Source organism: Podarcis cretensis, assembly GCF_951804945.1.
Source record: "Podarcis cretensis genome assembly, chromosome: 8".
Lineage (NCBI taxonomy): Eukaryota > Metazoa > Chordata > Lepidosauria > Squamata > Lacertidae > Podarcis > Podarcis cretensis.
In genome coordinates, this window is record NC_137177.1 from 19,463,911 (window position 1) to 19,476,121 (window position 12,211).

The following is a 12,211-nucleotide window of genomic DNA, read 5'->3' on the forward strand; positions in this document are numbered from 1 at the left end:
ATCTGGAAGCCTTGTGTTTGTGTCTTCTTTCAAAACGTACCTCAGGGCAGAAGTTTCTGAGAATGTTATAAAGTCAGGAGCATCACAATCATAGCTGTTTGAAATATTTGCTTGCCAAATCCTCAAGGAAGATGATTTAGCAGCAGTTATATGTGGCTTGATTGCAAATTATTATGGCATGGGCTTTTGTGGCCTATAGCCTGTGTTAAAGTCTTGGCCTGGATTATAGTATACACAGATGCTCTGTGTGTGCATTGTTAAAACCGTGTTTATGGAAGACAATCTTACTCGGCTACGAGTGATTGCCAAAGAAGAAAGAAGCAGACAATGAGGTCAGAAGGAAAGGCAATGCAGAAGCACAGGTGGTGATAATTATTGCACTGATGCGTTCTGAAGTGCAGGTGTTCCTCATCAACACTTTCATTATTAACCCTTCGCTTAACAGCTAGCCTCAAGAAAAGTTCTGATGAACTCAAAAGCTTGCTTTGCAACACTTTGATCATAATAAAGGAACTTGGGAGATATTGCATAATAAAAGTAGCAATTTAACCCTTAGCCATGTGTGCTAATGTAAACTCTCCCTTCCTCTGCTTAGCTTAATTGGTGGGTTTTTCTCTGAGAAAAGCTTACTGGCATGCAGAGGATTGGCAAAAAGTGTCCCAGGAGATGACATCACCCCTGCTGTGAAATAAATCAAGTACTTAGAACCTGGCCTGCTGCTCCACTACCTGATTACATTATTAACAGTAGTCATGCAGAATAAACATTCTTGTTTAAGCAGTAGTCTGATAGCTATAGTCAACCAGGAATTGCATGTAGGCAAATACATGGAATGCCAGAAAGGTGCGTAAGTGGACTGGCAGAAGAAGAATGAAGTGATTCATCATCCTCTGCCAACAGTGCTGAAACCATACAGCCTGCCAGATGACGAAAACTCCCTCTTCTGCACCATGCAGAGGCAGATGCAGCAGGTTGCCGGAGGAGGGACAGAAACCCTCTGCCAGCTCCCAGCAGCTTTCTGAAAAAAAATAATAATAATGGAAGGCTGGTAGCTTTTGTGGGCTAATTTCTCAGTTGCTTTTGAGAACACCAACCATGGTTTCCTTCTGGAGCAGCTATCCAAGTTAGGAGTGGGTGGCATCACTTGGCAGTGGTTCCTGTCCTACTTGGATGGTTGTTTGCAGAGGGTGTTGCTTGGGGGGTGTTCCTCAGCCCCATAGAGCCTCCATTGTGGGGTTCCTCGTGGTTCAGTTTTATCCCCTATGCAGTTTAACATCTACATGAAACCTGAGTGGGGTTATTGAGTTTTGGAGTACATTGTCAGATATATGCTGATGACATACAGCTCTGCTTCTCCATTACATCTGCAGGTGTGGCAATGGATGTGTTTGGACCGTTGTCTTGTCTTGGTAATGGACTGGATGAGAGCCAGTAAACTGAAGCTCAATCCAAGGAAGACTGAGATATTGTTAGTGGACAGTTCCCTTGACCAGATGGCTGGGTGTGTGGCCTGCTGTTGCTGGGGTTACACTCCTTCGAAGGAGCAGGTACATAGCTTCAGGGTATTTCTGGATCCTTTGCTTCATTGAGGCTCAGATGGTACGGACTGCATTCCATCAGCTTTGATTAGTGGTCCAGCTGCATTCCTACTTGGGCAGAGATAGCTTAAGTTCTGTTGTCTATGTAAACTCTAGGTTACATTGCTGCAATATGTTATACGTAGGGTACCTCTGAACATGGTTCAGCAACTTCAGCTAATGCAGAATTCGGTGGCCAGGTTGCTCACTGGGGCAAGACGATTTGAGAATATTATACTAATCGTGGCCCAACTGCACTGGCTGCCAATTAACTTCCAGGCCCAATTCAAAGTGCTGGATTACACCTATAAAGCCTTAAATGGCTCCGGATTACAATACCTTAAGGACTGTCTCTCTCCATATGAACTGACCCAGACTCTGAGGCCCTTCTTTATGTGTCTCCTCCACGAGAAGTCCATACAGTGGCAACATGAAAACAGGTACTTTTCTGCAGCAGCTTCCCATCTGTAGAATGCTCTCCCCGGGGAGGCTCACCTGGCACCTTCATAACATATCTTCAGGTGCCAGGTGAAAACATTTCTCTATTACCAGGCCTTTGGCTGATTAACATTCTATGGCCTTTTAAATGTGTTTGTGGGAGGGGGCCTATTGGTTTGTTTTTGCTCCAATACATATTTTGTGTTCTCATTTTGAATGTTTATGTTGTGAACTGCCCTGCTATCTTCAGTATACAAATTTAAGAAATAATAAAGTAATTATAATAAATAAAGGTAAAGGTAAAGGTACCCCTGCCCGTACGGGCCAGTCTTGACAGACTCTGGGGTTGTGCGCCCATCTCACTTAAGAGGCCAGGGGCCAGCGCTGTCCGGAGACACTTCCGGGTCACGTGGCCAGCGTGACATCGCTGCTCTGGCCAGAGCCAGAGCCAGAGCCAGAGCCGCACACGGAAACGCCGTTTACCTTCCCGCTGGTAAGCGGTCCCTATTTATCTACTTGCACCCGGAGGTGCTTTCGAACTGCTAGGTTGGCAGGCGCTGGGACCAAGCAGCGGGAGCGCACCCCGCCGCAGGGATTCGAACCGCCGACCTTTCGATCGGCAAGTCCTAGGCGCTGAGGCTTTAAACCACAGCGCCACCTGCGTCCCAATTATAATAAATAGACTGCTCTAAATGTAAGATCTGTTCGACAGTGGAACAGTCTCCCTCAGGAGGTTGTGGACTCTCCTTCCTTTAAGGTTTTTAAGCAGAGGTCGGATGGCCATCTGTCATGGATGCTTTAGCTGAGTCTTTCATTGCAGGAGGTTGGACTAGGCAACCATTGTAGTTCTATGATTGTACTGCAATTGCAGAATAATTTTAAAAAAGAACACAGGAAGATGGAGGAAGAGGCAGAAATATTAATGGCAAATTAAGTATTTTACCTAAAAGATTACCGTCACACTCAAAAGAGGGAAGGGACAAATAAATGCAGACACTGAGTTTGATTAAATGGAACAGAGAGACATACTGGGTAAAAAAGGATGAAAACAGCAACAGCGGGAGGCAGACGCACAGGGGTGGTGGTGGAAGCCACAGAAGCAGATGAAAGCTGTAGGAGTTCTTTCAGGCTGCTATTGCTTCCCTGTTTTAAGTTACTTTCCTCCAGTCAGCCACAAGGGAGCAACAGAGGCGGAGCACCGCATCCGTGCTGACGTCGCTTTGGCAGGATGAGCCAGCACTATTGAGCCATTAATAATTGAGAAGACGGGAGCAAAAGGGTGGGAGGGGGGAGGACCACAGAAGCAGCTGCCTGCTTCGATGTCTTTGAAAAGGCCTCAAGGAGACGTCTGCCTCCACGCAACCAGTATGGAGACACAACCGATGGTGATGGTGAAGAATGTGATTTATTTAAAGGAGAGCATCTTCAGCGTACGACAAAAACTGTACCAGGCACACCTCTGTGGAAAGGGGGTTCCACGCCACATATAATGCCCTCTCCCAGGTCACCACCACCCAAGCTTCTGAGAACTGTGGAACCACTCACAAGAGGGTCTGTAGGGAAGGAGATTTTACTACACACAGAAAACTACCCCATTTGTCCTTTTCGAAAGCTCAGGTTTCAGTTGGTTGGGACAGTCTCTTTCCCAGGCCTTAACCAGTCCCTTTCCAGGCACTTTCCCAAGGGGAAAGCGAGAGAGTTGGCTAGGCTTGTGTCCTCATGCCATCAGCTCCTAGAAAACAAAGCATCAACAGACAAAGGAGTCTGCTTCTGTTTTATTGTTGTCTTTTGCATCTTTATCATAATTAATTTTTAATTTTAAGCCACCACAGAGTTCCTTGGCAGAACATATATTCCAGTAAATATATGGAATATATATTGAGCATATAGTCCAATCAATCAATCAATCAATCAATCAATCTTTGTCTTATGCAATTTGGGATGCTGGAATGAGGTCCATATCTCTTGCTGTTTCCCATGACAGACAAAATCAGACTCTATTATGTAACTTTGATAAATAAGACAAGTAGCATCCTATACCCTCTTACCTAGGAGTAAGTCTTGGCTGTGACTCCTGGAAGACCAGCTCCCTGCCTTGCAGGCTTTTTCCACCTGACCTAGGAGGGCAGGGCCTGAACTGACTCCAGTTACAAAAACTGAGGCTGCTGAACAGACCCTTGGGCTAGGGTATTGCTTAAAGTGCTTGTTGCTGTTACTTATCTTTCTGTATCTTTGTTTTTTTAATTTTTAGTTCTTATGATCTAATGTGGAAATTGTTGACTTGGTTGTGTACTTTCTGATGTGTTTTTTAATTGTTTATTACTATTTTTGTTATGTTTGTAATTATTTAATTGAGCATGGTTTTAACTATGGAAGGGTGGCATACAAATAAAATGTATGCATTTATGTATGTATGTATGTATGTATGTATGTATGTATGTTTGCTTTGTGGCTGAACAGGGTTTTGTTGTTTTTTTAAACCAGAACCTCCAGCAGGTGTCAAGTATCTACCTCCTCCTTGAATTAAAAGTACTATTCCTTCCTTCCCCCAGTGAATGGGGTGCAAAAGGAAGAAGAGAGGTTGTGGTGTCAGAATCAATAACTGTGCTTGCAAGAATTCCTCTGCCAAGGCCACCATCACCCCTTGAGGTGTTGCACAATGCCCCATCCCACCCTGCCTTAACCACTTTCCTTCAAAACTGCCAACTTTGGGAAATGCCATGCAGTGCCCTTTTGCCCACCCTAGTCCTCTTCAAAGACACCCCGGTGCCGTCGAGAAAGGGGTGGGCGCAGCTGGAGTCTCTTGATGCATTTCAACTCTGCAGCTTCTTTGCTGCAGATTGGTCAGGAGGCCCGGGGCAGTAGTAGAGCAGCACTAAAAATAACTCATCAGGAGCTCCAGTGGAGCGTGCGAAAGAGAGAAAAGGCAATGGAGAAAGAAGGAATCACACGAGAGAGAAAGAGGTGAAGGCAGAAAGCAGTCTGATGGTGGAGGGTACACATGCAATATTCTGGGTTAACTGGGGCATTAGCATAAAATGAATGCAAACATATAGATTGGGGGGAAAGGTACCATCTAAATTTATAACTTGTGCTAGGCATTCAACATCAAAAACATCCAAAGAAAACCACATTTTACAACTAGTTTGATGCACTTAAAAAAATAACACCAGTTTGCTTTTTTGCTCAATGTGCTTACTTCATGGCTACTTTAGGCTTCAGTATGTTTTTTTCATAAAAGGTAACACAAACCATTCTTGATTTAATTCTCACTCTATAACTATTTTTTTGTGGGGAAGTGGTGATGAAGCCATAGGCAACTCATGAGCTGAGCTTCCCAGATGTCACAAAAGGACAGGACAAGTCAAGGTTTGACGTTTTATTGTGCTTTTATATTTTGCTGGAAGTCACCCAGAGTGGCTGGGTAAACCCAGCCAGATGGGCAGGGTATAAATAATAAAATTATTATTCAAATTATTAAACAGATAGTGCTCTGGCTTGAGCTGCCGATAGCCTACAACAGGGGAAAGGGACCTGCCAATGTTGGACTACAGTGCTCATCTTCCCTCACTATCGGCAAAGCTGGGTGGGGCATTATGGGAGTTAAAGTCCAACAACATCTGGAAAGCCATATGTTCCGTCATTCATGGAGCATTAGAAGACAATGGAAGCCTAGGGCATAAGTAGGCTAGGACCCAAGGCTGCAGCAGGATGTTTTAAACTTAAATGAAGGTTGAGATTTTTTTCTTTAAAATATAAAGCATTATAGAAATGAAACTTAATAATAATAGTGAATCTGAAAATGACCAAGGCAAAAGCAGCAAGCTCTTTCATGCCACACATGGGTTTCACCCGTCACAATCAAAACCTGTGCACATCTATGCACATTGCATAGTTCTACTGCAATTTTTAAAACAGTGGAAACGTCTTTGTTATGGCTAGGCCTTTTCCCAGCAGCAACTCATTAAGATTCTGTTTCTGTATGTCTGCTAATGGGTGATATGTGGTAAAGGTCAACACACCACTCTCTCTACTAATGGTTGTACCATTTTCATTATCCTTTCAGCATCAGGTACAACATTATTTTTCAAGGAGGATTAGAGCCTTTTCGGTGGAGGGGGAGGTTGTGTTGGTTGCATTTGTAGTTTCCAAATTTCATCAACCATATTGACAGTCCACCTGAAAAGCAGCATATAAAATGTTTAAAATGTAACCATCAGTAAATATACCTCCCCAGGCCTTTACTGTTTTGGGGTGAAGTAGTGAAAGCCTTTTTATGTTCTCCCTAGCAAAGTTTTAAAACAAAGACACACTGATATCTGCAAGCAGAGGACCTAACAGCGGCCCATCTCCTCCTTGACCTGGAGTTTAGTGACTCAGCATTTTAAATAATTCAGCTTGGTGAGCATCAGGCAGAGGAAGGATGCCGGAGTGCACTAGGGGATTTAGGATAATTTGTTCTAGAAAAGCAAGACTAAGAATAGAAATACTCTACTGGGAGTAGCTGTTAGCATTTCTGATTATTTCATTTGTCAACCCAAACGCAAATGCCACAGCAGCCTCCACAAGTATACAACTACTGGTGCCTATGATCTGCATTGCAATGTTGGTTTTTGCAATATAAAGTGGAGAGTACAACATAGCCCTTTCCCTCCATCTTGAGCACTATAATAATAATAATAATAATAATAATAATAATAATAATAATAATAATAATAATTTATTATTTATACCCCGCCCAGCCAGATGGGCTTCACCAGCCACTCTGGGTGGCTTCCAAAAAAATATTAAAATACTATAATACATCAAACATTAAAAGCTTCCCTAAACAGGGCTGCCTTCAGATGTCTTCTAAAAGTCTGGTGGTGGTTGTTCTCTTTGACATCTGGTGGGAGGGCGTTCCACAGGGAGGGAGCCACTACCGAGAAGGCCCTCTGCCTGGTTCCCTGTAACTTGACTTCTCACAGCGAGGGAACCGCCAAAAAGCCCTCGGCACTGGACATCTGTGTCCAGGCAGAACGATGGAGGTGGAGACGCTCCTTCACATATACTCTGGCTTCCACTGTGCAGCAGTGGAAGCCAGTAAGCGTTTAAGGGCTGTGGTCAGTAATCTTAGTATCCCCTCCCTTGCAAGGGTTGCTACTGGCTTGCTTTGAGCAGTCAATTTCCTGCACCATTTCAAAAATACACACAAAACCATACAATCAAATATTTTTCCTCCATTAAAGCACCTGGGTGTCAGAACAAGCTGCTTGTGTCAAGCTTCCTCATCTGTGCAATGAAGAAAGGTACGTGTATAGGATTGCAGTCTAACTGTACAATCCAAGCCCAAGATCTGCTGGGAAGAGCAAGCTTGGCACAAGCACATCTTAGGCTGCTCAAAGCTGGTCAAACTCTATTTTAAAGGCTTGTTTTCCCTGCACTAGGCTCAGGCTGGCTTAACCAGCAGTAACCCCAATCCTGAACAAAGTTTGGAATAGGGGTAACTTGCACCACCTTAAGTGCTGCTGGCTTCCTATATTGTTAGGACTTGTAGCCACTCTATGACTGACACAAGCCAAAATAAAACCAAGTAAATAAATCTGAACCTTTCATCACATCCGTATTTTGTGGCATGCTATCAATCAAATATTGCCAGCTATTAGGTTCCATGGCATGCAAAGCAATCGAAAACTGTCCTGGCTGACGTTCAATCAGATATATTGATATATTAAAGTACTACTGCATGCCAAATACTGGATACGGCTTTGCTTAAGAATACAAGGGTAAAGGTCCATCTAGTCCAGCATTCTGTTCTCACAATGGCTAGGTGCCTACGGGTAGCAGGCCCTGGGTGCAACAGCACTCTCCCCACCTGTGATTCATAACAACTTGCATTTAGAGGCTTACTGCCTCCCAACAGGACAGGTAAAACATCACCCTAAGGTAAAGGTACCCCTGCCCGTACGGGCCAGTCTTGACAGACTCTAGGGTTGTGCGCCCATCTCACTTAAGAGGCCAGGGGCCAGCGCTGTCCGGAGACACTTCCGGGTCACGTGGCCAGCGTGACAAAGCTGCATCTGGCGAGCCAGAGCCGCACACGGAAACGCCGTTTACCTTCCCGCTGGTAAGCGGTCGCTATTTATCTACTTGCACCCGGAGGTGCTTTCGAACTGCTAGGTTGGCAGGCGCTGGGACCCAGCAGCGGGAGCGCACCCCGCCGCAGGGATTCGAACCGCCGACCTTTCGATCGGCAAGTCCTAGGCGCTAAGGCTTTAACCCACAGCGCCACCTGCGTCCCTAAACATCACCCTAGCCTCCTTGAATTTTTCTAATCCTCTTTTAAAGCCAGTCAACTTGGTGACCACACCTCTTTTGGGAATGAATTCCATACTTTAACCATGCTCCATATAAATCAGTAATTTTGTCTGTCCTGAATCTCCCAGTATTCAGCTTCATTAGTAGATGGCTCCATGATGGCACTACTTAAAATAAATCAATCCCTGGAAGCACTGACAAAGCTATTGACAGAGAACTCTAAAAAATTAACTGAGTTGACAACAAGATTGGATGTGAATACAGCTAGTGTTAAATCTAATACAGATTCTATAAATAGATTAATTCAGGAAAATTCAGAAACACGAAAGATTGCAGAAAGTGCAAAAATAACGGCTGAAGAGACAAGGGAAAAGTTCGGGCCTATTATTAAAAAAGTGAATGAGCATGATGCAGCCCTCTCCTTACTGGAACTTCAACGTAAAGAGAAGAACTTAAAACTTAGATTGGTGCCTGAAGGGGAAGGGGACAACCTTGTGAAATTTCTTACAGAGAACATTATAACTTTTTGGCAGGAGGAATGGGAGGAAGAGGATGAACTTGAGATAATATCAGCTTTTCGATTGGGTAGAAAGCAGGATAAAAAACCAAGGGATTGTTTAATTACACTGAGATCAAAAGAAGAAAGAGACAAAATATTGAATCTGCATTATCAGAAGGCATTGGTGATCCAAAATTGTCAGATACAGATTTTTAAGGATATCCCCAAATACATTTTAGAGGTGAGAACATATTATAAAAGCCTAGCAGATCTGCTGAAGAAAAACACCATACCATTCAGATGGGAGTTTCCACAAGGTTTGTCCTTTAACTTTAAAGGAAGGAAGATTAAAATAAAAACAATTCAGGACAAAGAACAATTTCTGGAGAGATACCTGGAGGATTTGCAGAAAGGAACCGTGGAGGAGAGGGAACCGCCTGATATAGCAAATTTGTCATTTGGACTTTTACCACCACCATCGGAGGAAGAGCAGAAGCTTGGAGCAGTTGGAGGAACAGCTACTTAAATACTTAAATACAAAATGTCTCTGCAACTCCTTAGTTGGAACTGTAACGGTTTGAACCTTCCTCGGAAAAGACGACAGGTTTTTCACATTTTGAAGAAAGAACAATTAGATATAATATGTTTGCAAGAAACCCATATTGCCAGGATACACAGGAAATTACTGATAAATAAGAGACTTGGTCAAGAATTTATCTCATCAGACAAAGTAAAGAAAAGAGGTGTGGTGATCTATGCAAAGGAAAAGTTGGTTCCAAAATTGATATTTAAAGACGAACAAGGAAGATACCTGGCAATTGAAATACAAATCCAAGGAGAAAAGATACTAATTGTGGGAGTTTATGCCCCAAATGAAGGGAAGGCCGAATTCTTCAGGAAGTTGCATGAGACATTAGTTGACTTTTTAGATTATAAAATCCTAATGATGGGAGATATGAATGGAGTTGTCTCAACAAATATGGACAAAGCACAGAGACAAGTGATTTCAAAAGAAGGGAGACTACCAAAGATCTTTTTCGAAATGACTGAAACAATGGACTTGATTGATATTTGGAGAACAAAGAATCCTCTAGAGAGGGAGGGAACTTTCTTCTCTGAAGCAAAAATGACATGGACAAGAATAGACCAAATTTGGATTTCGAGCAGTCTGGCGCCAAGAACAAAAAAAGTAGAAATATGTCCAAAAACGTGCTCCGACCATAACGCGGTGAAGATGGAGATGAAACTAACAACAACTGGATCCTTTAGATGGAGAATGAATGACACCCTATTTAAGGATGAAGAGATCCATAAGAAGGCCCTTAAAACATTAAAAGATTACTTTGAGATCAACAGGAAAACAGATGTGGAAAAAAGAATAATCTGGGACGCAAGCAAAGCCGTGATGCGAGGTTTCCTAATTCAACAAAATTCTATAAAGAGGAAGCAACAAAATGAGAAGAAGGAAAAAATTTTAGGAAAAATAAAGGAAGGAGAGAAGAAGTTGAGGTCTAAACCAAAGTCCCATGAGATTTTGAGAGAAATAAAGTTTTATCAGATGCAGTACATGGAGCTTATGAACCAACAAATAGAATGGAAGATAAAGCAAATGAGACAAAGAACTTTTGAATCAGCGGATAAATGTGGGAAACTTCTGTCATGGCAACTGAAAAAAAGGCAGAAAATGAATACTGTAACAAGTCTAGAAATGGATGGAAAAATTATCCACAAACCCAATGAGATCAACAATTGTTTTCAAAGTTTTTTTAAGAAATTGTATGCACAAGGGCCAATCAACGAACAAGAAATAGAAGAATTCATCAGAAAATACGGTCTACCAAAAATTTCAGAACAAAGTAAAAGGATCTTAAATGAGGAAATAATAGAACAAGAAATAGAGGGTGCCATTCAAAACATGAAATTGGGAAAATCACCAGGACCAGATGGCCTGACGGCCAAATATTACAAAATGCTGAAAGAATGGCTGATACAACCATTGAAGGAAGTTTGCAATGAAATTTTGAAGGGGAAAAAGGCACCTGAATCGTGGAAAGAGGCTTTCATCTCACTTATACCGAAAACAGAGACTGAGAAGAACCAGGTTAAAAACTACCGCCCTATATCTTTACTCAATGTGGATTACAAAATTTTTGCAGACATTTTGGCAAAAAGATTGAAAAGAGTGTTAGCAGAAGAGATTCATAAGGACCAAACAGGCTTTCTCCCAGGTAGACATATGTCAGACAATGTGAGAAACATTATAGACATTTTGGAGCTGCTGGACGTTGATATTAACAGGAAAGCAGTTTTGATTTTTGTGGACGCGGAGAAAGCCTTTGACAACATTTGTTGGACCTTTATGAAAAAGAATCTCCAAGGGATGGGGGTAGGCCAAGGTTTTGAAAACGGTATAGGTGCAATATATTCTCAACAAAAGGCCAAATTAATTGTAAATAACGTGGTAACAGAAGAAATACCTATAGAAAAAGGTACACGACAGGGTTGCCCAATATCCCCTTTGCTTTTTATATCAGTCCTGGAGGTTTTGTTAAACATGATTAGAAAGGACCAGTTGGTTAAAGGAGTTCAGGTCGGAGTTAGACATTACAAATTAAGAGCATTTGCAGACGATCTGGTATTGACTTTGCAACAGCCAGACACTAGTACTAAAAGAGTATTAGAAATAATTGATATATTTGGTCGAGTAGCAGGTTTTAAATTGAATAGACAAAAAACCGCATCATGTATAATTTTATGTGCCTCTATTCTGCTACCTCTTACATACTTTTTCTCTAAAAAAAGCAAACTCCATACCATTCCATATAGGGGAGACTCCCCATCCCTACAACCTGTTTCTGAATCTTTTCCAACTCTCCAATATCCTTTTTGAGGGGAGACTTGGTTGCAAGGATAGCCCTGCTGCAACCAGCTGCTGCTTAGTTGCGTAATGTTTTTGTTCGTAAAAGTTTTATTATGAAGCAGGCGTTTGTGTGCAGAGACACACCGAAATATCGGAAGGGCTGTGCGCTTCTGTGGGCTAATACTGCTAACAATGCACATCCTAGTATTTTTAATACTCTTCATTCAAAAAAGTAACCCAACCAAAATCACGCATCCCTGGATTGAGAGGGCATCTGTGGCCTGTGGCCTCTTGTCTCCGGGAGCAGAGGCTTTGGGCTGCATGCATCTCTTTGCAGTGCTTGGTCACGCAACACGACATGTGAATGTGCCAGCCCAAAAGTTGTCCCTCTCATGGCCAGCCTGGAAAACTGCACGCTTCAGCATTTCACAACGCCACCCCAGCAAGCACACATTGCACAACCATCACTTCCCATATAGTAAGCCCAGTGGTTGCTGCTGTTGATTTGCCACCTGCTGGACAGTTTGAGAACATCAAAGC

The 12,211-nt window shown here is 42.7% G+C and overlaps 1 long non-coding RNA gene across 1 annotated transcript; it reads left to right on the forward strand.

Moving 5' to 3' along the window:
• Positions 1-1,373: 1,373 nt before the first annotated feature.
• LOC307222686 lies at positions 1,374-4,423 on the forward strand. Its single transcript, XR_013841844.1, has 2 exons — positions 1,374-1,547; positions 3,183-4,423. It is a non-coding gene; the product is annotated as an uncharacterized lncRNA (long non-coding RNA).
• Positions 4,424-12,211: the final 7,788 nt, after the last annotated feature.